Source organism: Capricornis sumatraensis, chromosome 2, assembly GCF_032405125.1.
Source record: "Capricornis sumatraensis isolate serow.1 chromosome 2, serow.2, whole genome shotgun sequence".
NCBI lineage: Eukaryota > Metazoa > Chordata > Mammalia > Artiodactyla > Bovidae > Capricornis > Capricornis sumatraensis.
The window spans coordinates 47,752,922-47,778,864 of record NC_091070.1 but is presented as its reverse complement, the minus strand read 5'-3'; the positions used below and the strand labels follow the sequence as shown (position 1 = coordinate 47,778,864).

General features: G+C 43.3%; 1 protein-coding gene across 2 annotated transcripts in view; it reads left to right on the top strand.

Annotated features, from left to right (window-relative positions):
• The window catches only part of RAB27A (RAB27A, member RAS oncogene family), an 81,787-nt gene that overhangs the window by 749 nt on the left and 55,095 nt on the right, over window positions 1-25,943 (top strand). Inside the window, exon 1 of one of the 2 annotated variants that reach the window (XM_068965000.1) lies at window positions 17,019-17,047. The exons of the other annotated variant lie outside the window; for it this stretch is intronic. The gene's annotated coding sequence lies outside the window, so the exon portion shown is untranslated. Of the gene's footprint in view, window positions 1-17,018; window positions 17,048-25,943 lie in introns of those variants that run through there. 2 annotated transcript variants of the gene reach the window in all.

The following is a 25,943-nucleotide window of genomic DNA, read 5'->3' as shown; positions in this document are numbered from 1 at the left end:
ACCCATGACTCTGCCTTCCCATCATTTTGGCTCCTGCGGGCCACCTGCATGGCCTCAGCATCATCTGTTAGATCCTCTGTCTCACAGGTCTTCTGTGGGCTAACAGCTATTTTCCCCTACTGGATGGATTCTTAACTTTGGGATTGGCTTATCAGTCAGAGGTTGGGGGTATCCTCTTATGCTGTATAAAGTTTCTATAATTATCGGTGGTTTAGTTTGTTGGTGCTCCACTGTTCCTGTTTTATTGATTTATCTACGCCTTCTTAGAAACTTGTTTTAGGGGAAAAACACAGTCTGGAAGACAGAATTTTTGCAGATGGTTACAAGTAAAGAAAGGTTAATGTAGTGCCAAAAAAACTTGCCTGAGGATCTGTGTTTTATGTTAGTTTTCACTCCTACTTTCTTTCCTTTATTCTTTCTTTCTTACTCCCTCCCTTCCTTAATTTCCATGACCTGCCTTGATTTTACTAATTTTGATGAAGTATAACTAATTTTTTCTTTTCTTGCTGCGCTTTTGGTGTCAAATCTAAGAAAGCATTGCTCAATCTAAAGTCCTGAAGATTTATGCCTATGTTTTCTTCGAAGAGTTGTTAGTTTTAGCTCTTACATTTCCATCTTTGGCTTGCTTTAAGTTAATTTTGTACATGGTGTGAGGTAGGAGTGTTAACAGTTTTTTGCATGTGGGCATCAGGTTCTCCCAGCACCATTTGTTGAAAAGATTATTTTTTGCCCCTTTGAATACCATTGGTGCCTGTGTTGAGGATAAATTGACAGTAAACGTGAGGGTTTATTCCTAGACTCAGTCCTACTGCACTGAGCTGCATGTCTATCCTTATGCTAGCGTCGTACTCTCCTCTATTAACTATGTAAGCGCAAAGTTTTGAGATGGGGAAGTGTGAGTCCTCCCACTTTGTTTTTCTTTTTTGATACCGTTCTGGCTATTCTGGGTCCCTTGAATTTCCATATGTAATTTAGGATCAGCATCTTAATTGCTGTTGCCTGATTTTACAACAGATGCAAGGGTGTTGACGTGGGCAACAGTCTCTGGGAACCAGACTCTTCATTTTCCTCTTCCAAACCTGCTTTTCCCTCCGTCTTGCCTATCTCCTCAGTTAATGGCAACTTCATTATTACAGGTGCTCAGACCAAACACCCTGGGGTCACCCCTGACTCTTTTCTTGGTCTCATACGCCACATCTAGTCTCTCAGCAGAGTTCTTTAGTTCTGCTTTGAAACTGCATCTAGGATAGGAACCATTTTGTAACACTTTCATTGCTCCCACCAGGTTCCCTTCGTTTGCCAACCTGGGTTACTCCAAAGCCTCCCGCAGGCCCAGCCTTCTTCCACCGTCACCGCTCTATGGTCTGTTCTCGACAAAGTTGCCCAAGCCATTTATGTCACTCAGTCCTGTGCTCAAAACTCACTGGTGGCTTGTTATACCAGAGGGACACCTCTGTCGCCTGCAGTCCCTTATGGGGTGTGTGGCTTCACCTTCCATCACTCCCCTCTTTTCTCACTCGCCTTCAGCCACACCTCAGGACCTTTGCTGTTTCCTCTGTCTGGAATGTTCTTCCTTCAAAAGTCTGCACTGCTTACTTACTCATTTCATTCAAATCGAGTCATTTCTTTAGAGATGCTTTCTTGTCCCATCCCATCTAAATTAGTGTCCCCCACCCCTCACCCCAACATTTTCTTCCTCTTTGCCTTATTTTTCTTTAGAGTATCTGTAGCGTTCTTTGTCATTGCACACACACACATCTGTGTCCCACTGGTAGAGTACAAGCTCCATGAAGGTCAGGAATTTGTCTTGTTTGCTGTGGTGGAGGTAGCTCCTGGAATGGTTTCTGGCACAGATTAAACCCTAAAAACAAAACAAAACAAAACAAAAAACTCGTTGAGTGAATGAAAAGGGAATGAGAAGCTGAGAAATGGGGATACTCTGCTATTTCTTCCTCACTCTTCCTTCCCATTCTCAGTGTCCATGGCTACACCAGCTCCTCCTTCTCTCCTTTTCTATCTACTTTTTTCCCTGGAGAGAATGGCCTTACTCTTCTTGGAAAGGGAAAGGTCAAACAAAGGTCAAACAAAGGAAGAGAAAGGTCAAACAAAGGTCAAACAAAGGAAGAGAAAGGTCAAACAAAGCAGAAAGGTGAGGACTTTGGGTCCTTCCTGACTGAGGGCAGGACCTGGGCAGACTGGGAGGAGGCCTTCAGCACCTGTCTCTAGTGATTTGGTTTCTTGTGCTGATCTAGGGAGAGTGAAATTCCTTGGAAATTTGAGAAAATGGAGTTTCATTTCCTGATGAATATTTTGTAGAGCAGTGAATTTAATTTTTCTGTGGCTTCTAACTGAAATTTCCAATTATGAGACTCATTTTGACTTTTAATTGCATAATGACTTCAGACTGTCAGCTGAGTATGCATATGTGGCCTTATTTCCATGATGAGATTGTAATATCCTGGAGGCAGAGCATGGCTTCATCTCCTTTGTGATCCCTGTACTGCAAGCTGTCATAGACAAAAGAAGTGTTCAATAAACTCTTGCTGAATGTGCCCATAAGTTAATGAATAAACTTGGATTTGTTTTCATCATTAGAAACCTCTAGTCTATATATTTAATTTTTCTCAGTCTGTAGATGTTTAAGTATCTTGTTTTAGTCTGCCTCATCCTGCTGTTGTTGATAAAGCAGTATTGGCTAGAGTTGAGAGAGGTTTCCTGCCGACCTTTCTCATTGAGAATTGAATTAACTGGCCTGGAGAGTATAGTAATCACTGTGGTATTTTAAAAATTGAACTAGCTTTCCATTGTTAAACTTATCTTGGAATATGCCATATCTAATATTCACTACAAACTATGAGAAAGGATTCTTTTTACACCCATGGCATATATATGTGTGTGGATGTAAATAATGCGAGCCCTAGCTAACTTGATGGGTGGGGGAATCCCTTTCAAAATGTATACATATGTCAAATCACCATGATGTACACTTTACATATCTTACAATGTTATATCTCAGTTATACCCCAATAAAGCTGGCTGGCAGGCTTCCTTGATGGCTCAGTGGTAAAGAATCTGCCTGCCAATGCAGGAGATGCAGGTTCGATCCCTGGTCCAGGAGGATCCCACATGCTGCCAAGCAACTAAACCCGTGTGACATAATTATTGAGCCTGTGCTATGGAGCCAAAAATAAATAAGAAAATAAAATTATATTATATTATATTTTATTATATAATAAAATTATAAAAGTGGCCCACAATTTAAAAAACGAATTGTGAGCCTCTATGCAGCAAGATTGTCTTGTTATTGTTAGAACAAGACTGCCTTCTGAAGAGAGGGATTTTTCCCTTTCACTGCCTTCGCTTTATATGCTGTGTGCAGGTTTTGCTTGATCATATTTATTCCTCTGCCTCGTAGTCAGGAAGTTCCAGTTTATGGTCTGGTTTCCCTTAAGCTGATTATCTGGGGAGCAGGCATGAGCACTGAGTTGGAGGAAGAGATAAAAGGTTTGCAATTAACTTTGTGTCCAGAAGGTGAGAGGAGTGGAGCTGTGAGCATCCGTCTTGTTCCATCCATCTTGTTTTGGCCTCCTGTCTGGTCAGGCAGTATACCACATTCTTTTCCCTGTATGATTGAGGTCTACTAACATTGATATTCTACTCACTGTTTAATAAAATTTGATGCCTCACCTACTCAAAACAAATGTTGCAAGTCATTCTTCCTTGCCTGCTTTTGTTTTGTTTTATTTTTTGCCTCTGTGTATGTGACCCATGAGAAGGCCTCATATTTAGTGCTTCAGCCACACTTGGAACCACCCACCTGTATGAAATCAGACTTTTGAAAGCTGAGATTACACTTTGAATGTGGAGTCAGAGGTAGTGTACCAGATTAAAAAATAATTTGGATGAACAACAAATAATATTTTACTATAAGTATGTCCCATGCAATATTTGGTAATGTGGTAACTCTGGTCTGATAAATTTATGTTTTGGGGCAGGAAATGCGTTGATCATGATAATGTCCACAGAATAACTGAGCTATGGCTCATTTTGCTAATTGCACATGTGTCCATCTTAGGAAGAAGAGGGCGTGTAAACCCAAGGATTATTAGAATTAGAGGACAGCGGGAGAATATTCCATTTCCCTCTAGTGTTTTGTGGTGAAGGAAATTTTTCTCCAGAGATGTTGTCATTTTCTAAGATCACACAGTTAGTGGTAGGGCCAGAACTGGAACTCTGGGTCCAGTGGTTAGTCTGCTGCACAGAATCTCCCCTTGAGAGGTCACATGTAGTTGCTTATGTTTTCGTGCTGATCTTTAGTCACTGCTGTTGCCTCCCTCCCATATCGCTGCACTGTCCTGCTGCCCTTCTGGCCCTTGGATCTGCTGTGTGGCAGGCAAAGCCACCCTCAAGGACACACTTGACTTCTCTCTGAGAACCACAGGGCCGTTGAAAGCCACCATTGGTTGTATGCCTGTGGTGTTGCCAGAAATCCCATATTTCCATGTATTTTTATTCCTTCTAAGGTCTGGTTATTATTCTCATCCCCTGTGAGTGTTTACTGTAAGATGCTTTGATTCAGGAGGACTTGGCTGAGAATAATTCCACAACCACCAAGTATTGTCTCACTGAAGGGTGCCTGCTTTGAGTGGCCTAGTCCTTTGACACTCTGTATCTTCTTGTAATTTGGTAGAACAGATATGGAAGATACATGTTAAGGATCGATGCAATAGATAGGTGTATGTAACTTCCTCTTTAGAGATGTGTTCTTTTAAAACACAATTTGCTTACTGTTTTACAGTCATCTCTACTTATTTAAGAAAGTGGCCTTAGGAAAAAGCACCTTCCTCTGACTGCTGCGAGAATACCATATTTCAGAGCCACTAATCCTGTTTTTTCATAGCCTGTTGATTAATTCATATAAAGCCTTACCAGCTGCCAGGTCAAAGCATAATAATAAAATTGGTTGCCAAGAGACCGAAAAATCTGTTCATTCTTATTAACTGCTTCTCATCTGTCTTGCTCTGATCCCACCACGTGGGCAGCTGGTTGAGTCTTATCTGCATATGGCTGGTTACTTATCGCCTGTGTATTTGTATTACTTGACACAAAAACAGTGCCTCAATCAGCTAACGGAAGCTTATGGTAAGGTTTTATTATTATTATTATTATTGCTGTATTAGTTCGAATACAGGAAGGAATGAGACATACAGAAATAGGTCTTGACTTAAATGTCCGTTTGAGATACCTGAGAATTTTAAAATATAATCCAAGGGTGCGTACAGGATTTCTTTTGTTTCCTGCAGTGTGATTGATTTTCATAATGAATCTCATTGTTGCAAGGGAGCAACCCCAGGGATGAGTAAAGAGGAGCCCTTGAAAGATAAGGTGTCGTCCTTCCAGTCGGATGCTAGAGACCAAACATGGCCAGATCAGCTACTGGCCGTTCCAAGCTGGACTTCCTTCGTCAGGGGCAAGGTCAGCTCCTCATCACCCCGCTCCACTTAGGCCGCAGAGCAGCTTGTGGTATTTCCTTGGGGGGTGACTCAGCCCTATGTGCCAGAATTCCTGCTTCAGTGTGGAGGAACCAACTCCGCCAGGAACTAGTGGATCGGTTTCTAGTTTCTAACTTTGCCAATAATTAACTAAGTGGTATTACACTAGCGGTTCTTAATTAGGCTGTTTTCAACTCCTTCTTCCTCAAGGGGGCATTGAGCAACATCTGGAGATGTGGCTGGTTGCCATACCTGGGGAGTTGCTGATATTTAGTGGGCAGAGACCTGGGATGCCTCTAAACACCCCAAAGTGCACAGGACAGCCCCTCAATACAAAGAATCATCCTGCCCACCATGTCAGTGGGTCAAGGCAGAGAAACCCTGCGTTAGATATGTTGCGGAACCTCTCTGGCCTGCAGTTTCCTAAAGTCCACGTTCTCTCCATCATGTAAAGTGAACTAAGCCTCCTAACTCCTCTTCTGTGGCCTTTCTAACCTCTCCCTCACGCTCACTTCTGAGTGAGTCATCAGATATGGGGTAGGGCCCAGGCATCTCTATTGTATGTGTTTTATATCTATGTGTGTATATTTTACATACATCTGTGTGTATGCGTTTTACATCCATGTGTATGCATTTTACATCTCCACTCGGGATTCTGATGGGCAGTTAGGATTGAGGGCCCTGCCCTTAGGAATCCCGGGCTGAAGTCCTCGCCAAGGTGCCCGGTGGGCCATGTGAGGGGAGTGGACAGTGTGGGGACAGTCTGCCAGTAAGAAGCAAGAGCCAGGCGGCAGGGCCTGGCTGCTGTATGATTGAGTGCAGGTGGAAGGCTGGCAGCAAGTCCTCATGGAGGGCTGTGACTGAGGGCTTGGCCCCTGAATTCCTCAGAGACGGGGCCCTCAGCCCCTCAACACAGCGGGCTCTCAGGTGTCTGGGAGTGTCTACTCCGCAGAGTCCCAGCTGATCATTATGCCCTTGTACTAGAGGTGCCCCAGATCCCAGAGTTTCCCGAGGAAATAGCAAGACTGGACAATTTCTTCATGGAAACCCCATTTCCTGCTTATCGAGAGCCTTTCTGGGAGATTCAAAGTCAATGGCAGAAACCCCAACCCTGAGTCAGCAGCCCCTCTTGCCACCCAGATAAGGAAACCTCACTTGTTACACTTACAGCATCATGTAACTTAAGGGCTGGTAGGCACCTTAGAAGCCAGGGAGCCCAGCCTCTCCTCCATCTGACAGGTTCAGAACTGTGCCCCTGGTCACATGACAAACTGATGGCAGAGAGGATTCCAGAAGACAAGTCTGCTGGTTCTTTCTATGCCCCTGTGCTAATGTTTCTTAATTGTAACCAGCAGTGTCTCTCCCTTGGACTCCTGTGAAATATCACAGGAAGTGAAACAAATATATTAATGATTTTCATCTATGTTAAAGCAGTCCAGAAACGTCTGAGCATCTGCTATGGCTATGTACTAGCTGCCAGTTAAAGGCCACCATTGTTTCCTGCCTGGACTGCTGTTTTTCTGGTCTCATTCTAGCTACCCCTGCCTCCTCGTAACCCATTCCTCATGCAAAGCCAGTGATAGTTTTAAAAGTGTAAATCAGATCATATCCTTCTTCTGTTTTAAATTCCCCAGTCACTTACCACTGTGGTTGGTGTAAGATCCACATGTTCTAACCGTGATCTGTAAGTGTCTCCATGATCTGAGCCCTGTTGGCCTCCTTGTCCTCAGCTCATCCCTGTGCCTCCTCCCTTTCTATTCCTTAAAAACGCCAACCTCTTGCCTTCCTCAGAGCATCTGCACTTGCCCACAATTCTTTTCTCTAGATTCTCACCAGGGTGGTCCCTTGGCAACAGAGTAATCCCTGATCACTCTGTTGGAAGTAGTCTTTAGTCAGCCTCTATCCTATTAATACTTTATGGTCTTCACAGGACTTCTTACTGTTTGAAATTATTTTATCTCTGTGTTAACGTTATCTATCTCTTTCTGCTAATTGTTCTCTCTGTGACAGCAGGGACTTTGTACGTGAAATTCTGGATACTTGTCACCTAAAATAATGCCTGGCACATGGGAGATGCTAAGGTGATAGTGAATGAATGATAGAGCAGGTAACTAGGAAGTTGGTGTGAGAGAAGATTGCATGGCCTGTGTTAATTCCTATTTTTTCCTACATTGGACTTTATGTTTGGTTGTTGTTGTTACACTTTTTACTATTTATTTTTTAATTGGAGGATGATTACTTTACAGTATAGTGATGGTTTCTGCCGTACATCAACATGAATCAGCCACAGGCATACACATGTCCCCTCCCTCTTAAACCTCCCTCCTACCTCCCTCCCCATCCCGCTCCTCTAGGTTGTCACGGAGCACTGGCTTTGGGTTCCCTGCATCACACAGCAAATTCCCACTGGCTGTCTGTTTTACGTATGGTAATATATATGTTTCAGTACTACTTTCTCAGGTCTTCCTACCTTCTCCCTCCCCTGCTGTGACCAAATTGTTTTTAAACTTTTTATTTTGTATTGGGGTATAGCTGATTTACAATGTTGTGATAGTTTCAGGTGAACATAGAAGGGAGTATGTATCCATTCTTCCCCAAACTTCCCTCCCATCCAGGCTGCCACATAACACTGAGTGGAGTTCCATGTGCTATACAGTAAGTCCTTGCTGATTATCCATTTTAAATATAGCAATGTGTACATGTCCGTCCCAAACTCGCCATCTAACCCTTCTCCCCATCCTTCCCCTGGCAACCATAAGTTCATTCTCTGAGAGTCTCTTTCTGTTTTGTAAGTTTGTTTGTATCATTTCTTTTCAGATTCCACATATAAGGGATGTCATATATTTTCCTTCTCTGTCTGACTTCACTGAATATGACAATCTCTAGGTCTATCCATGTTGCTGCAAATGGCATTATTTCATTCTTTTTAATGGCTGGTAATATTCCATTATATATATATACCACATCATCTTTATCCATTCCAATGCTGATGGTTGTTTAAATTGCTTCCATGTCTTGCCTGTTGTAAACAGTGCCGCAGTGAACACCGGGGTGCATGTAACCTTTTGAATCATGCTTTTCTCCAGATATATGCTCAGGAGTGGATGCTCTATTTTTTTAATGAACCTTCCTACTGTTCTGCATACTTGCTGTACCAGTTTACATTCCCACCAACAATATAGGAGGATTCCCTTCTCTCCATACCCTCTCCAGTATTTATTGCTTATGAATTTTTGATAACAGCCATTCTAGCAGTGTGTGGTAATATCTCATTGTAGTTTTGATTTGTATTTCTCTAATAATTAGCGATGTTGAACATCTTTTCGTGTGCCTCTTGGCCATTTGTATGTCTTCTTTGGAAGAGTGTCTATTCAGGTCTTCTGCTGAGTTTTTGATTGCGTTGTTTATTTTGTGCTGTTAAGCATTGGACTTTATTTTTTAAAATTAAAACCTAAATGTCAGTTTGATACATGAGAAAAATGGAAGTGTTAAGCAGACTAGTTTCTTTTCTTTCAAGACGAATGTATTCAGATCCTCTAGAAGTATGAACTCTGTGGGAAACAAATGAAATAGGACAAAGCTACTTGGTAAGCACAGACTCTGGCATAGGGGCTTAGAAATCAAAAGATCCAGGCTTTAGTCCTGGAAGGGGCCTGAAAGATCACTGTGGGGATAGTTGCTCAGAACTGGCTGCCCGTGAAAATCACATGTGCTGTGCTGTGCTTAGTTGCTCAGATGGGTCCAACTCTTTGTGACCCCATGGACTCCAGCCTGCCAGGCTCCTCTATCCATGGGGATTTTCTAGGCAAGAATACTGGAGTGAGTTGCTATGCCCTCCTCCAGGGGATCTTCCCAATCCATGGATTGAACCCAGGTCTCCTGCATTGCAGGCAGATTCCTTACCATCTGAGCCACCAGGGAAGCCCAAGAATATTGGACTGGGTAGCCTATCCCTTCTCCAGGGGATCTTTCTCACCCAGGAATCAAACTGGGGTCTCCTGCATTGCAGGTGGATTCTTTACCAGCTGAGCTACCAGGGAAGTCCAAAAATCACATAGGGAGCTTTTATTTAAAACATATGCAAAACCACATGTTTTTCAGTCTCTTCTTAGGAGATTCTAATTTGTTAGGCTTGGCTTTAGGGCTAGGGAATTCATGTTTTATCTAAAATGCTGCTGTAGTGATGGATGGTGCACCACCAGGTTTGGGAACCAGTGACTGAGCCCACCTCTGTCCCCAGGTGAGTACACTGAGGCTCAAAGAGATCAGGTGTCTCACTCAGGGGTACCCACATGAGCGGCTGGGAGATGGCACTCAAGTCTCCCAGCCTTCTTTCTGCACCATTCAAAAATGTAGTGAGAAATTCTTAGGGACAGAGGTGGGGCTGCCTCGGAAATTGTGGTTTTATTATTTTTTTCTTTATTGACATGTAACTAACCAGTCTGGTGTCAAACAGGAAATGCCTCTAGCGTTGCTGTCCTTTTTTTATTACAAGGTGTTAGATCAGTTTGAGTTTAATAGAGAGATGACCAAAGTGTGGTTCCAAGACCACCACCACCACCACCACCCAAGAACTTGTTAGAAATACAGATTTTAAGTTCAGCCCAGAACTGCTGATTCTGTACTCCAGAGATGGCCCAATGGGCTGTTTTCAAGCCATCCAGGAGATTCTCGTGCCCACTGAAGCTTGTACATTTTACAACCCAACCAGTGGTTAAAGCTGCTGGCCTCAGCCTTTTAGTTGGTGACTCATTAACATGGAGGCCTTAACTTAAGCTAGCCATCTGCTTTCCTTGGTAACAGTTGCTCAAAATAGGGACTTTTGTTATAAATTTTCATTAGTCCGCTACACAAGGTGGCGTGGATTAATACTTGTTGAACACCTGCTGCATGTGAAGCTGTGTGTTGGAAGCTATTACTTGTCTCATGTAATTCTCACATCATTCTCAACCATCCTGCTGTGTAGGTATTATTATCCCTATTTTACAGCTTTGGAATCCGAGGCTGGTAGAGGTTAAACGAGAGCTATTTGCCCAGCTATGGGTGTGCATTTTGCTATCTGTTGTCTCCCTAGAGCAGCTGCTCTCCAACCTTTTTATGCACAGTTGGGAGTCCTTTGGAGAATCTTGTCATTAATGCAGATTCCCTCTCTGCCTTCCCAGAGGGCTTCATCCAGGGGACTGATGGAACTCAGGACTTTGGATTTTCATCAGGTACTCTAGGTGATTCTGCTGCCAGTGGGCATCAGACCATACTTGGAGAAAGTTCTCTCCTGGATCCATTCAGTCTTGCTTCAGTAGTTGGACCAGATGTCTCTCAAGGCTCCTCAGCGTTTCTGTGGTTCGCCAGTGTTTTGTGCTCACAGACCTTGGGCAGTGGATGGGGAAGAAATATGAGCATGGAGGAAGGAGCTTGGGAGCTCGTACAGAGAAAGATGTCTTCTTTTGACATGTACACGCTGCTTTATTTGCTTACCTTTGGCTGCGCTAGGTCTCCACGGCTGCACGTGGGCTTTCTCTAGTTATAGAGCGCAGGGAGCACTGTCTAGTTGCAGCGCGTGGGCTTTCATTGCAGCGGCTTCTCTTGGTGCGGAGCACAGGCTCTAGGAGCACAGGCTTCAGCAGTTGAAGATCTCGAGCTCAGCAGTGGCGATTTGCTGGCTCGTGGGCGCTTGGACTCAGTGGTGCCGCTCCAGGCCTCTAGGGCACAGGCTCAGTAGTTGTGGCACACCAGGTTAGTTAATGCTCCGAGGCACGTGGAATCTTCTCGAGCCAGTGTCCCCTGCATTGGCACGTGGATTCTTATTCACTGGGCCCCCAGGGAAGCCCCCAGAGAAGGTTCTTATTTGCCTAGCTGTTCCTGCTCTCTCTGCTGCCTCGGTGTTTGCAGGCCACGTTTTGGCTTTGAGTAACTTCTGACCCTTTCAGTTATCTACCCCCAAATTGTGCAACTTTTCATGTAACAACTTCACCCATGTGTTGGTGAACTGCCCCAAAGTGAGCCATTTCCTCCAGGCTGAAATGAGTATCTGTCGAGTACTGAATTGCTTCAGCTTTTGAGGCAAGAAATGGCATTTCATCTGTTTGATGATACGCTCCCTTATTTTTCAGGCATAGAATGGACATATTTAGTGAATGAACTGTCAGTCCATCAGGAGACAATGACTTGGTGCCATTATGAAGGGAAAAAGTGAGATGCAAATTTAAAAATAATTTCAGGTATGATGCCTGATGTCCCTTTTTTTTTTTTTTTTTTTTGGTGAGTTGGAATGGTGATTTCTCCTCCAGAAGTTTACCTAAGTACCCCAGGATCCCCTTAGTGAAAAAAATGCGTATATCCAGAGCTGGTGGAAACCTCTCAGGCCTTTGCCCAGTGGATAAGTCAGCATTGGTGAAATACTACATTTCTTTAATAAGGCCTAGTCCCTGAAACAAATTATTAGGAAAAGGTTGGAAGGAAATTTGGGAAAGCAAACATTTCAGCTTCCTGGAATCCACTGTGTATAAGGTAAATTATTTTTCTGGTAAAATAATCAAGATACAGGTTAAGTTTCTAAGGATAATTTATTTTGCTGCTGATATCACAGTTGGAAATACCAATAGGTAACTGAGTACACTAGCTAGAGCTACCATTTATTGCAAGCTTACTGTGTGTCAGGAGTCATATGAACATTCTCTTATTTACTCTTCAATAGACTTTCAAAGTAAATATCCTTCATTTTACAGCTGATGAAACAGTCTCAAAAGAATTGAGTAATTGGACCAGTGTTGAAACTGGGGTTTCCAGGTATGCAGGGCTTTGCTAAAACTCAGGCCTGGGTAAACTAGGATAGTTAGTTACCCTGAGTGTCACCCAGCTCACTGACCTACCATTGATGGCTAGGAAGTAAGCCCAAAGGATTCTGAATTGTCTGATAGATGGTATATATATGGAAGTGTGCTGATTCGCCTCACAAAGAGACCTTCTGAACACTTCGTGGTACATATTTTTCTCCATTGCATACATAATTCTGATCATGGTAGTTTGGTTTCCAGATGCCTTGTCAGTTAGAAGGCATGCACATTGGTGGGGGGAGGAGTGACCCTGGAAAGGCACTCTGATTACTGTGATGAGGGACAGCTGGCTGACTGACAGAGAAGGTGAAGGCAGGGAAAATGAAATATAAACTAATAAAAGACAAAATCAATACAGCGTCAGGAGGCTTTAATATAGTGGCAAACATACCTTAAAAGAGAGCAGCTATTATGGAACGTGTACTCGGTGCCGAACACTGTCTTAAGCACTTTATAGCATAACATGACTCATTTTTACAAAATAATCCTATTGTTCCACCAACGAGGAAACTGAGGCACAGAGAGGTCAGGTAACTTGGTGAATTACCAATGCGTAGTAAAGCTGGGATTCAGGTCCAGGCAGCCTGAGGCCAGGGCCCAGATCCTCAGCATCCTGTTTCCATGTAGGCCTTAGATCCTGAGAGTGGTAGCGCACATTAGTGGTGTTTATTGTGGTGGCCTGAATCATCCAACTGCTACCGCTAAGTCGCTTCAGTCGTGTCAGACTCTGTGCGTCCCCATAGACGGCAGCCCACCAGGCTCCCCCGTCCCTGGGATTCTGTAGGCAAGAACGCTGGAGTGGGTTGCCATTTCCTTCTCCAGTGCATGAAAATGAAAAGTGAAAGTGAAGTCGCTTAGTCAAGTCCGACTCTTAGTGACCCCATGGACTGCAGCCTACCAAGCTTCTCCGTCCATGGGATTTTCCAGGCAAGAGTACTGGAGTGGGGTGCCACTGCCCACTGCCTTCTTCGTGAATCATCCAAAGTGGGGGAAAATAAAACTTTAAGGTTAAGCATTACATGTCTTTTTGTATTAATTAATTAAAAAAAAATTATCAGGGCATAGTCTTGCAAGGACTGTTAGTAGAAGTTATCAGAATCTCCGCCGTGGCTCATTTCCTGCTCCCCAGAGTCAAGTGCTTTCGGTTCTTGCAATGAGTTGACACTTGCTGGTTGTTGTGTCCTCTGTCTCTAATGACATACTTGTACTTCTGTATGATTGATTTTCAGTTTTAGGCATCTTCTACTGATGCATTACTATGGAAAAAGAAAATTTTAGTTTGTTTTTCCACCCACCCCGACCACACATGCATAGGATTTCCATCTCCTCCGTCTCCCAGCAGTTACATTATAGTTGTAGCTAGCTCAGCATGTCATGGGCTTCTGTTTGTGTTTAGGCTTCCCTCCTCGGTTGGGTAGTCTCCTGAGAAGACGACTCGAACCACGTGCCTGTGGAGTAAGCCTGCCTTTTGGAAGTCCAGCATGGAGGTGTAGGGTGGAGGTGTCTTCATGTTTATTAATACTATGCGACTTCTCAGTGCCTCCCCTGTCTCCACTAAAGTTGGTTTGACTCAGAGACCCCATGCGAGTTTGATTCTTGGAGTTTTACTCTCTCCGGAGAATAGACGTTTGCCTTCTTCTGGAGCTGGAGGAATCACAAGGCTGGCAACGCTGGGGTTTGGGGTGTAAACAGACTTCCATTATTTTAGCCTCACTTTATGCTCTCCCCTCCCTCAGAGGTATTGGGGCTCTGACTGCCTCAGCCCTTTCTGGAGATTCTGTGATGCGCTGCTCCTCCTGTTTCTCTACTGGCAGATAAGGAGCCTGGTTTCCTGAGTCTGCTAATCAATTGCCTCTTGTTAATCTACTTTCTTTTTTTTTTTCTTATTTTTTTTTCCCAGCACATCACTGCATATATATTTAAACCAATCCATCTTTCAGGAAACAGAAACACCACAAAGCGTGCAGTTAGCAAAGATAACTTCTATAAGTCAATATAAAATGTTACAGTTTAAAACTCTTATATTTATTTTTAAAGTTTTTATTGGAATGTAGTTGCTTTATAAGGCTTTAGTTTGAGAGGTCATAGAACTAAACGTATTTAGTGTGCTATCTGTATCCTGACGCCTGAAAGACCCTGGAGAAAGCTTTCAATGCAAAGGGGTCATAAAAAGGCGGAAGGGGAAGACTGATACAGTTCTATGAAAAAGGGGGTTGTCGAAGTTTTACTTGCTACTTAGTGTAGTTCTAGGATTAGGAACATCATTGTTACCTGGGTATCACTTGGGTGCTATTTAGAAACGCAGAAATCCTGGGCTCTACCTGGGCCTGTTGAATCAGAATTAGCATTTTAACAAAAAAGATTGGAAGATTGAGAAGAGCTAATATCAAACTTTCTTCAACTTCTACTGTAATTTAGAATAAGCTAACTGTAATGAATTTTCATGTAGTATTTAAACATTTTGGTACTTTCCCTTACTAAATTATTCTCCAAATTCTAGAGCAGTGGTCCCCAACCTTTTTGGCATTAGGTACTGGTTTGGTGGAAGACTCTTCTTCCATGGAATGGGGCGGGGGAGGGAAATGGTTTCAGGATGATTCAAGCATATTACATTTATTGTGCACTTTATTTCTAATCTAATGCTGCTGCTGATCTGACGGAGGTATTGGTCTGTGGCCCAGAGGTTTTCTTTTACCAGATGATGTCAGACTGGTTATGTTCAGGCTTTTTCAGTTGCACGCAGTTCTACAGGTTGGTGAGAGGTTTTATAGATTGCATCAGTGGAGTCTTCAGTCACACTTGGAGTGGTCAAATGAGAGGGTGGCTACCCCGTGAGGTGAAGGATACATCATTTGTTTTTATGCCCAACATCTATCCCAGTGACAGGCCTGTGTTTAACTAGAGACTTGTGGAATGAGTGAGTCAAATAAGATACAGTTCCTGTCTTCGAGGTATTCACCAACCAGCAAGGAATCAACTGGATAATTATCATACAGGGTTCACCTGCCCTAGGAAAGAGGGAGCACAGAGAAGGGGCATCTGAGGCAGCATTCCTGGCAGAGGGAACCGAAGGGCTAAGTAAGTCTCTTGGTGAACAGAGCCTGTGGGTTTAGAGCAGCTGCACTCAGGTGAGTGTATCAACGTCACCTGGCGGCCTTGTTAAACCATAGACTCTGCCCTCATCCTTAGAACTTCTGACTCTGTAGGCTTGGGGTGGGGCCCATGGATGTGCATTTCTAGCAGCTTCCAAAGTGATGCTGATGACACTGCTTTTCCATTTTGAAAATCACTGGTTTTAGAGAATTCCAACTAGCTCTGGTGGCTGGAGTCAGGAGGCTGGGAACAGTAGATGACAAGGAAGGCAGAGGCCTATGGAGTGGGGATGTTACTGCAAAGATTGTGGGGAGCCACTGACTGGATTTACAGAGGAGAGTGATGGACACCCACTTATGTTGTGGAAAGATCACCTTGGGTGCAGTGTGGAGGATGAGTCAGTGGAGAGGCCAGGTTGAGGGCCAGAAAATCAAATGTGCGGTTGACTATAGCCATCCAGATGAGAAATGATAAAACTTGGAATAAAGATTAGAGGAGGAAAGATTCCAGTGGTCAGTGGAAGTGGGAGGGGAGGGAGGGAGGAGTCATTGAAGACCGTCAGATGTCTGGCTGGCTGTGCTTTGGGATTGTGTTAACTCAAGACACAGGAGGAGAAGTGGGTGTGAAGCAGAGTCTACAGAGAAGAGCTCAGGAGGTAAGTGGAGGGCCGGACATGTTGAACTTAAGATGCCAGCAAGGTATCTGGGTGGACTGCCAGGAAGAGAGTTTTCCTTATGGGTCTGGAGTCCAGAGAGAGATGTGTGGGAAGTCCCTTCACTTCCTCAGCTTACACTGATCTCCTGTAGTGTTTGCTTGAATCAGGCCTTGTAAATACAAGAAAGCAATATTAATAAAATATTGCTGATTGTAAATAAAGAAGCAATATTAATGTAAGAGTTTTCCCAATGGCTCAGCAGTTAAAAAAAAAAAAAATCTGCCTGCAATGCAGGAGACGTGGCAGGAGCCATAGGTTCAATCCCTGGGTTGGAAAGATTCCCTCTGGAGGAGGAAATGGATACCTACTCCAGGATCCTTGCCTAGACAATCTCATGGATGGAGGAGCCTGGCAGGCTACAGTCTATGGGGTCTCAAAGAGTTGGACACGACTGAGCAACTAAACACTGACACACAATATTAACAGAACCCTTAAGGACCTTTAGAACGCAATACTTTTAAATATGTTTTATCAAGAAAACAAATATTCTACTTGCTTGGTTGAGGGGAAAAGAAAAAGTTGAAGTGTAAATCTTCTAACACTGGAAGAGGTTAATACAGCTGCCTTCTGTCTGAGAGACCAGGAGATTGGGTTTTAGTAAAAGCTTGAAAGGGGCAAAATCACTTGACTGGTTTGCGGGCCATATGACAAACAGCTGAGACTAATTAGCTGGATTGTGGGTTTTTCCAGAGATGACTGATTTTGAAAGTTGATGAAGCGAACTGCTTTTCAAAAGACTCTTTTGAAAAACTTTTGTAAGTAGACTGTTCTGATTTTAACCTTTCTCTTTGTAATAGACAAAAGTATCCTTTTAGAAGAGGACATGTGATTACAAGTTGCCTAATTGTTGAAGTGTTGGAAACTCCAGTCTCTAAAGTTTTGGGAAAATCAACCAGGATTTATACTTTGTCAAGGTATGATTATGCCTTTTTTTTTTTCTTTTTGGTGGTGGTGGGGAGGTAGAGGCTTTGAGTGCTGAGGTGCCAGTTCTCAGGTACTTAAAATAGTGCAGTTTAACAGAAAATACCACTGCCTACATTAATTTTTTTTAAAACAAAGACTTCAAGATGTGTGCTAAATTTCTTATGTTTAGTTTGAAAAGTGCATTTTCAGTTACCAGAGAGTGGGTATGAATACTGACTGCATTCTTCCTTTCTTTTCTGTACTTTAACAAAGTAACAGAGGCTTTTATTCTCAGGTAATATGCTGAATAAGAGAACTGATTATGGAATTGAATAGCTCTAAGAGTCCTGCTCATCTTCTGAGCATTTTATCCACAAAAATTCCATCGGGATTTTGTTTTTAATACTGTTAATAGCTCTGTGCTATGTATGGTAAGTTACTTCAATTGTGCCTGACTCTTTGTGACCCTGTGGATCATAGCCCACCAGGCTCCTCTGTCCTTGGGATTCTCCAGGCAAGAATACTGGAGTGGGTTGTTATTTCCTTCTCCAGGGGATCTTCCCAACCCAGGGACTGAAGCTGCACCTGCCGAGTTGGCAGGCAGGTTCTTTACCACTAGCACCACCTGGGAAGCCCTGATAGCTTCCCAGCTGATAGTTCTAGTGGAGATTATGTAAGTCTGTGTGTTAGTGTAAGGTGTGTTTCTTCCATCACTTAAATTTGTCTTCTAATTATTAATTTTGTGATGTTTGGAAACAGTATCATAATTATGTAAGGAAAGGCCCATCTATTTTATTATTATTATTTTAAAGATCCATCTGTTTTAGAGATGCATTGGAGAAGGAAATGGCAGCCCACTCCAGTGTTCTTGCCTGGAGAATCCCAGGGACGGGGGAGCCTGGTGGGCTGCCGTCTATGCGGTTGCACAGTCGGACGCGACTGAAGCGACTTAGCAACAGCAGCAGCAGCAGCAGTGATAGTATGCAGGAATGCAAGATCTGGGCAATGAATATGATGGGATGTTTTATCATACAGTCCTCTCCACTTTTACATGTGTATTAGTTTGCTGGGGCTGCCATAACAAAGTATCACAGTCTGTGTAGGTTAAATAGTAGAAATTTCTTGTCTCAGTCCTGGCGACTAGACGTCTGAGAATCAAGGTGTTGGGGCTGTAAAGGAAGGATCTGTTCCAGGCTGCTCTCCTCCTCCCTCTGTCTCCTCTTGTCACCTTTCCTTTCTGAGTGTCTGTGTTCAGAAATCTTCATAAGGACACTGGTTATATTGGATTAGGGCTCACCCTAGAGACCTCTTTCATTTGATAAGCTTTCTAAGGACCCTATCTTCAAGTCAGGTCAAATTCTGAAGTCCTGTGAGTTAGGACTTCAGGATATGAATTTTAGGGGAACACAGTTCAACTCAGATAAATTTGAAAAATTTCATTATATTGCAATTTAATTGCCTCCAAGTCATGCAGTAAATATTTGTTAAGCCAAATGCCTAGACCGTGTTCGATGTTGAGTATGTGAGGATAAATAAGACTTGATCTCTATCCACTGACATTGGTTTAATCATATGTGTGGATATAGCTTCATGAGTGTGTTCATTTATCTCTTTCATCGAGTTTTGGCCACTTTCAGAGTTGGGTGTCCCTGAAGACATGATCAGCGTTTTGACACACGGGCACCTGGAAGAGCTCTGTTGCTCCTGAATGCCCTCAAGATAGGCAAAAGTAGAAGGCCCTTAACATTCATCTGGTCTGACCTCCTCATTTCACAGAGGAAGAAACTGGGGCTTCAGAGTGCAAAAGTCATTTGGCTGATTAGTGCCAGAACCACAGCAGCTTCTACTCCAGTACATCGTTTTGTTTTCTTGGTCACAGTTCATGCTTTCATGTAGGAGTGAACCCGAAGTCTCTTTAGAAATCAGATGAGAAACAGCCTTGATCAAAAGCTGACAATCTCTGTTGAGGTTCTTGGATTTTAAGAACAACAACAACAACAACAAAAGACTGAGAGGATTTCAACCACAGAATGTCCAGTTTGTACCTAATACATCCCAAAGGAGATTGCTCCCACCTTGGTTAGTCTCTCTGTCTCTTACCACGTTCTCTTTATTCTTTTCAGACACGCTGTTCAGTGACCCAGCAGCCATTAGAATACAAATAACACTTTTTCTTCTTTCTTGCTGCTGCTGCTGCCGCCCACAAGACAGGAACTGCGGCAGAAAGAGAGCGCTGATGAAACATTGCCGGCCAGCAGGGTGGCACCATGGCAACCAGGACCTGCCCGTGTCTGGCAGGGCTGGGAGCCCAGGGCTGCCTCTGCTGCCGTTTCAGCATCTCCCTGTCCAGTCTCTCAGAACCTGAGTGCTCACAGAGGACATGCTCCACACTTCGCTTTGTTTCTCTTTTCTCTTTTGCTACTCTTCCCTTCTTCCTCCCTCTGCACTTGGTTGATTTATAGTTTGAGCCAGGGTGCACCACATGTGATAGCTGCTGGAACAGGGCCATTAAAAACAAAAGCTGATTTCTGCAGAAGCCATCCTTGTTTAGGGCTGTCCTTGCAAGAGGGCACCTTCCTGCTTTTTTTGGCGCTCCTGTTGTTGCTGGCGTGGCTGGGGCCCTGCTCCCTTGGCAGAGTAGAGGCCGGGTTTGGTGGGGGTTGGAGGGTAGGGAGGTGGTTATAAGACGCTGCTTGGGAGGAGAGCTTGCCTTGCTGCTGTTTTTCTGAAGGCAGGAGCCACTTTGCTCAAACATAGATGCAAATTGCCCAAGAACTGAGAGCAGTCAATTTTTTTTTTTTTTTTGCCCATCTGTTTTCGTGCTTTTGCCCATTTCATTTTCTATTAGGCTTTTCCTCTCCCTGATGTAACCTGTAAGGGGATTCTTTAGCTCCAAGTGCTGGATTTATCACACTGTGGATTCTCTGTTTTCACAAGGAGGAAGTCCAGACAGCTTTTAAGCTGATACCACTCTGTGGTGGTGACTGATGCCGGCTATGGACTATTGTTTGAAAAATCTTTCTAGTGTCATTTTTGGATCTCTCTTGCTGAGCCTTACATTTTGGCTCTCTTCCTTCTAAAATGCCTTATCTCTCGCATGCCCTCAGGAAATCAACTTTGTTGATGAATCTAAAATCCATCTTGTTAACCCTTATTTTTCTTTCGAGCCCTAATATTCTGTTTTCAAAATGCCAATTAAACACATTTCCCTGGATATCCCTGTGACATGAGGGACATATAATTGGTCATATTCCATACAAGACTATATAGTAGTTGAGAGTGTGTCTGAATTCAAACCTTGGCTTTGCCTTTTATTGACTGTGTGACCTTGGAGAACTTACTTAAGCTTTGTGAGTCAGTTTTGTTATCTGTAGATAGTTCATAGGGTTGTTGTGAGGCTCTAGTGAGTTAATATATTAAAGGCCTTAGAAAAGTACTCAGTAAGTGTTTGTTATAGTCATTTCAAACCAGCTTTTCCTCCCTTGCTTGTGTGCTTGTGTGTGGGTGCTCAATTGTGTCTGACTCTATGTGACCTCATGGACTGTAGCCCACCAGACTTCTCTGTCCATGGGATTTTCCAGGCAAGATTACCAGAGTGGGTTGCCATTTCCTCCACCAGGGAATCTTCCCAACCCAGGGATCGAACCTGCATCTCCTGCATTGGCAGGTAAATTCTTTACCACTAAGTCACCTGGGAAGCCCTTTCCTCTCTTAGTTAATGATAGTATCTTCCATTCAGTTAATAAACTGAAAGTTTTGATTATCTTTAACTCCTGTATCAGTCAGTTAAGGAGCTATACTGATTTTCTACCTCCTAAATCTATCTTGAATTAATCCCTTCCTCTGCATCCCACTGTCACCAACACAAGTCACTCACCATCTCTCAGCACAGCTTCCTGGTCCTCTGTGCATCCCCAGAAAGATCACTTTCAGGCACAGACCTCGTGTTCCTCTCCTTCATAAGAGCCTGCCGTACTTTCCATTGCCCAGAGGATAACACACAGACTGTCTAGTGTCATATAAGAGTCATTTCAGGCCCAGGTCCCAAACCCTCTCCCATCTTTTCAGCCTGTCTGGACATCTCCTCTCCCATCCCGGTGCAGTCCACTAATGGCATGCAGCTGCTGAGGTTCCCTAAATGCATCATAACCTTTTCCCTCTTCAGTTCAGTTCAGTTCAGTCGCTCAGTCGTGTCTGACTCTTTGCGACCTCATGAATCGCAGCACGCCAGGCCTCCCTGTCCATCACCAACTCCCGGAGTTCATTCAGACTCACGTCCATTGAGTCAGTGATGCCATCCAGCCATCTCATCCTCTGTCATCCCCTTCTCCTCCTGCCCCCAACCCCTCCCAGCATCAGAGTCTTTTCCAATGAGTCAACTCTTCACATGAGGTGGCCAAAGTACTGGAGTTTCAGCTTTAGCATCATAGACCTTTGCACATATAGATGCTCTTCCCTGCCTCCCACCCTCCCAGTCTGTTGCCTGTTCCCTTCTCATGGCTCCAAGCCTTGTCTGTGTTTTGTCCTTCACATGTCAGACAGCCCTTACCTAGTTCCGTCAAAACTCAGTTAACACCTTTCAGATTGGCATTGATAATGTTTTTGTTGATGGTTTCTGTTATCTTTAAAGGAAAAGGCTAATTTGACCTGTGAGGTAAAGTTCTTTACCACATCATCTGTGAACTGTGTAATTTTGTTCTTTCACGTTTGTTCCTAATCCCTCTGTGTGCTGATGTAAGTCCGTGGCTGGGGTACCCCTCTGTGAGGTGACTTGGTGGGCTGCCCCACTTCCCTGGCCCCCTCTGCCCCAGGTGTCCCAGCTGCGCAGTCCTGTGTGCATGTTTCTGTAACAGTTCTCGTTCCACTGCACCTTCATTGTTCGTGCTCACGTGCAGCACTTCTCTAGACTTGCTTTTCTGTAGCCTCGTCCTAGGTGCTTAGCATAGTGACACGTGCAGGGGCTGTTCTCAGTGCTCAGGTACGTGCATGATGTTTGAACTGATGTGCTCATCAGCTACCACCTGGATTTCTGTCATTCATCCTAGCTTCTCTCTCCTCGGTGTCTTCAGGCTTTGCTGGTGTATCTTTAGATCATTGGTGTAGGACAGTCCACTTGTCAAATTTCATTTAAAATTCTTAACAACTTTTGGATTGACATTTGTCTATCATTTTCCATTTAGTTTCACTGAAGTGGCAATCCACTCCAGTACTATTGCCTGGAAAATCCCATGGACAGAGAAGCCTGGTAGGCTACAGTCCATGGGGTTGCAAAGAGTCGGACACGACTGAGCGAATTCATTTACTTCACTTAAGGACATTGGGTTTATGTATAATTCTTGGAAAGTACCTCTGTGTCTGTCACAGCCCATCCCCCTTGTCATCCTGTGCTTTATAACGTTTGCAATTTTGCCTTGGACTCTTGAGCCAGGTTTTTCCTCTAAAGCCACTAAAAAGTGCTGTTAAAAAAATTAGATTCCTGGGATTTCCATGGTTGCCCAGTGGTTAAGACTCTGTGCTCCTAATGCAGGGGACATGGGTTCCCTCAAGAGTCGGACACAACTGAGCGACTGAACTGAAGATCCCACATGCTACATGGCATGGCCAAAAAATAAATATATTCATTTCCATCTAGTCTAGTTTTTATAGTTCTGAAAAGTGTTTAAAAACTAAAAGTGAGCGTTTATAGAACTCACAAGATGAAAATAGACTGTTTTCTTTTTAAATGGTGTTTTAAAACGTAACTGCTGGCAATGGCCCTGCAGCTCTTCGGAGTCAGGTGTAAACTACGGTTCTGTATATTCTTGTGATTTTTAATTTACTTTTCTTAGGACAAAGGACTTGAAGTTTGTTTGAGAGCTGCTTGCTGATTTCTGTTTCTTTTAATTGCCCTTTTTCATTTCTAGATCATGCCTCATCTAACAATATTGGTAAAATAGCTGTATTTTATAGAGTTAAATACAGCCTTTAGTATAATTGTGTAGACCAATTAAAAAAAATATCTTGCAAAGTTTTTTCAAAAATTCATCGTAAATAATTAGCCAGAGTATAGAAGTGTAGCTTCAGCTGCTTTAATTTTAAAATGAAGACATCACTTTTTAAAAAATGGTAAGATCACATTAAAAATGTTATTGGTTTATAGTTGATTTACAGTTTTGTGTTTCAGGTGTAGAGCAAAATGATTCAGTTATACATATATCCTCTCTTTTTCAGATTCTTTTCTCATATTGATATCACAAAATATTGAGTAGAGTTCCCTGTGCTGTACAGTAGGTCCTTGTTGGTTGTCTCTCTCATATATATAGTAGTATGTGTTTGTTAATCTCAGGTTTCTGGTTTATCCTCCCTCCCCCTTTGGTCACCGTGTTTGTTTTCGGTATCTGTAAGTCTGTTTCTGTTTTGTACATAAGTTGATTTTTATCATTTTTGAAAATTAGATTCCACATATGAGTGAGATCGTATATTTGTCTTTGTCTGACTTACTCCACTTAGTACGATAATCTCTAGGTCCATCCATGTTGCTACAAATGGCATTATTTGTTCTTTTTTAATGGCTGAGTAATACTCTGTTGTATGTTTCTACCACATCTTTACTCATTCCTCTGGTGATGAACATTTAGGTTCCTTCCATGTCCTGGCTACTATAAATAGTGCTGCACTGAATACAGGGATGCATTTATCTTTTCGAATTATGATTTTTCTCCAGATAGATGCCCAGGAGTGGGATTGCTGAGTCGTATGATAGTTCTGTTTTTAGTTTTTAAGGAACCTCCATACTGTTCTCCATAGTGGCTACACCAATTTACATGCCCACCAACAGTGTAGCAGGGTTCCTTTTTTTCCACACTCTCTCCAGTATTTATTGTTTATAGATTTTTTTTTTGATGGATAACGACCATTCTGACTGGTGTGAGATGATAACTCACCATAGTTTTGATTTGTATTTCTCTGATAATTAGTGATGTTGAGCGCCTTTTTATGTGCTTTTTGGCCATGTGTATGAAGGTCAGGTGGAGAAGGAAACGGCAACCCACTCCAGTATTCTTGCCTAGAAACTCCTGTGGACAGAGGAGCCTGGTGGGCTGCTGTCCATGGGATCACACAGAGTTGGACACGACTGAAGCACCTTAGCATGCATGCATGCATTGGAGAAGGAAATGGCAACACTCAAGTATTCTTGCCTGGAGAATCCCAGGGACAGGGGAGCCTGGTGGGCTGCTGTCTGTGGGGTTGCACAGAGTTGTACACAACTGAAGCAACTTAGCAGCAGCAGCAGCATGAAGGTTAGGGGCTTCTCTGGTGGCTTAGCGGTAAAGAATCTGCCTGCAGTGTAGGAGATGCAGGAGCCGTGGGTTCGATCCCTGGACTGGGAAGATCCCCTTGTGAATGAAATGGGAACCCACTCAGTATTCTTGCCTGGAAAATCCCATGGACAGAGGAGCCTGGCAGGCTACAGTCTATGGGGTCGCAAAGAGTTGGATACAACTGAGCGACTAAATCACCACATGAAGATCACAGTTTTTGACTAATCAGAGGGAGATGACAGATTGGGTGAGGTCTAGGACATACCAAGAGATTTATGATAAGGCAAGAAAGATGAGGAACCTGTTTCATGTTCACTGTCACAGGAATACATTGACTTTTTTTTTTTTAAGCTATAACTTTTTGGTGAGTCACACAGTTATGTGTGTGGGAGGCAATGAGGTGGGACGGGGGGAGAGTATGGATGAGGGTCTTTGGATCTTTTAGTTTTTCTATTCTCTCCTGTTCTACACCGTAGAGTGCTTGCCTCCCAGGGAATCCCAGCTTTACTGTACTGTTTGCTGCTGCTGCTGCTAAGTCGCTTCAGTCGTGTCTGACTCTGTGCGACCCCATAGATGGCAGCCCACCAGGCTCCTCCATCCCTGGGATTCTCCAGGCAAGAACACTGGAGTGGGTTGCCATTTCCTTCTCCAATGCATGAAAGTGAAAAGTGAAAGTGAAGCTGCTCAGTCGTGCCCGACTCTTAGCGACCCCATGGACTGCAGCCTACCAGGCTCTTCCATCCATGGGATTTTCCAGGCAAGAGTACTGGAGTAGGGTGCCATTGTACTGTTTAGGACTGCAGATTACTTCAAGAACTTATCCATTTCCAGACACCAAACCTTTTGTATGCTTTCTCTCAGAACTCGCCTCCCTCACATCTAGATTAGGTGTTAATCTCATGTGTTCCTTTTGCTATGCTGGCCATAGGTACTAACCATGCTTGGAGTCTTGCTTCAGTGGTCAGTATTGTCCGTTAGATGGTAAATTTGGTGGGGGGATGCAGATGCTGTATCTGTCTTATTTGCATTTCTATCACCTTGCACAGTGATGGGTGTAGGCACTCAACTGTTAAATGAATGAACAAAACAAACATGTGATCACCTTTTACTAAGACAGAACCTGTCCAGTCTTTTGTAGATGTATAACTTCCCTTTGATGCAGCATTCTGTGAACTAGATTTGCTCCTCCTGCTTTAAACAAAAGGCAATAGCTACATTTTCCCCTCTGTCTTCAGATTGTACAAATTAGATGATCATCATGGCTGGTCTGGTTTAGGTTTGGAACCAAGGTTTTGAGGCATGGACTGGCTCCTTTGGCTGATTGTGCTGAATTGAAAAATATATATAAGCTCCACTTTTTATCTCTCTTAAGATGCTTACCATTTTTTAAATGTGTTACCCTCAATGCTTAGTGTTATAATGGGGTGTATGTGTGCTTGAACCCCAGTACTTAAAAGTCCAACATAGTATTAGAAAAGAAAATTCAAAAGCTAGCTAATGATTTTCTGATGTTACTCTAGGTAATAAAAGACTATTTCAGTTGAAAAATTTTCTGTGATAATTACTTCTGTCTCTAAGTGACTGCATCTTGAGTAACCTTTTTTCT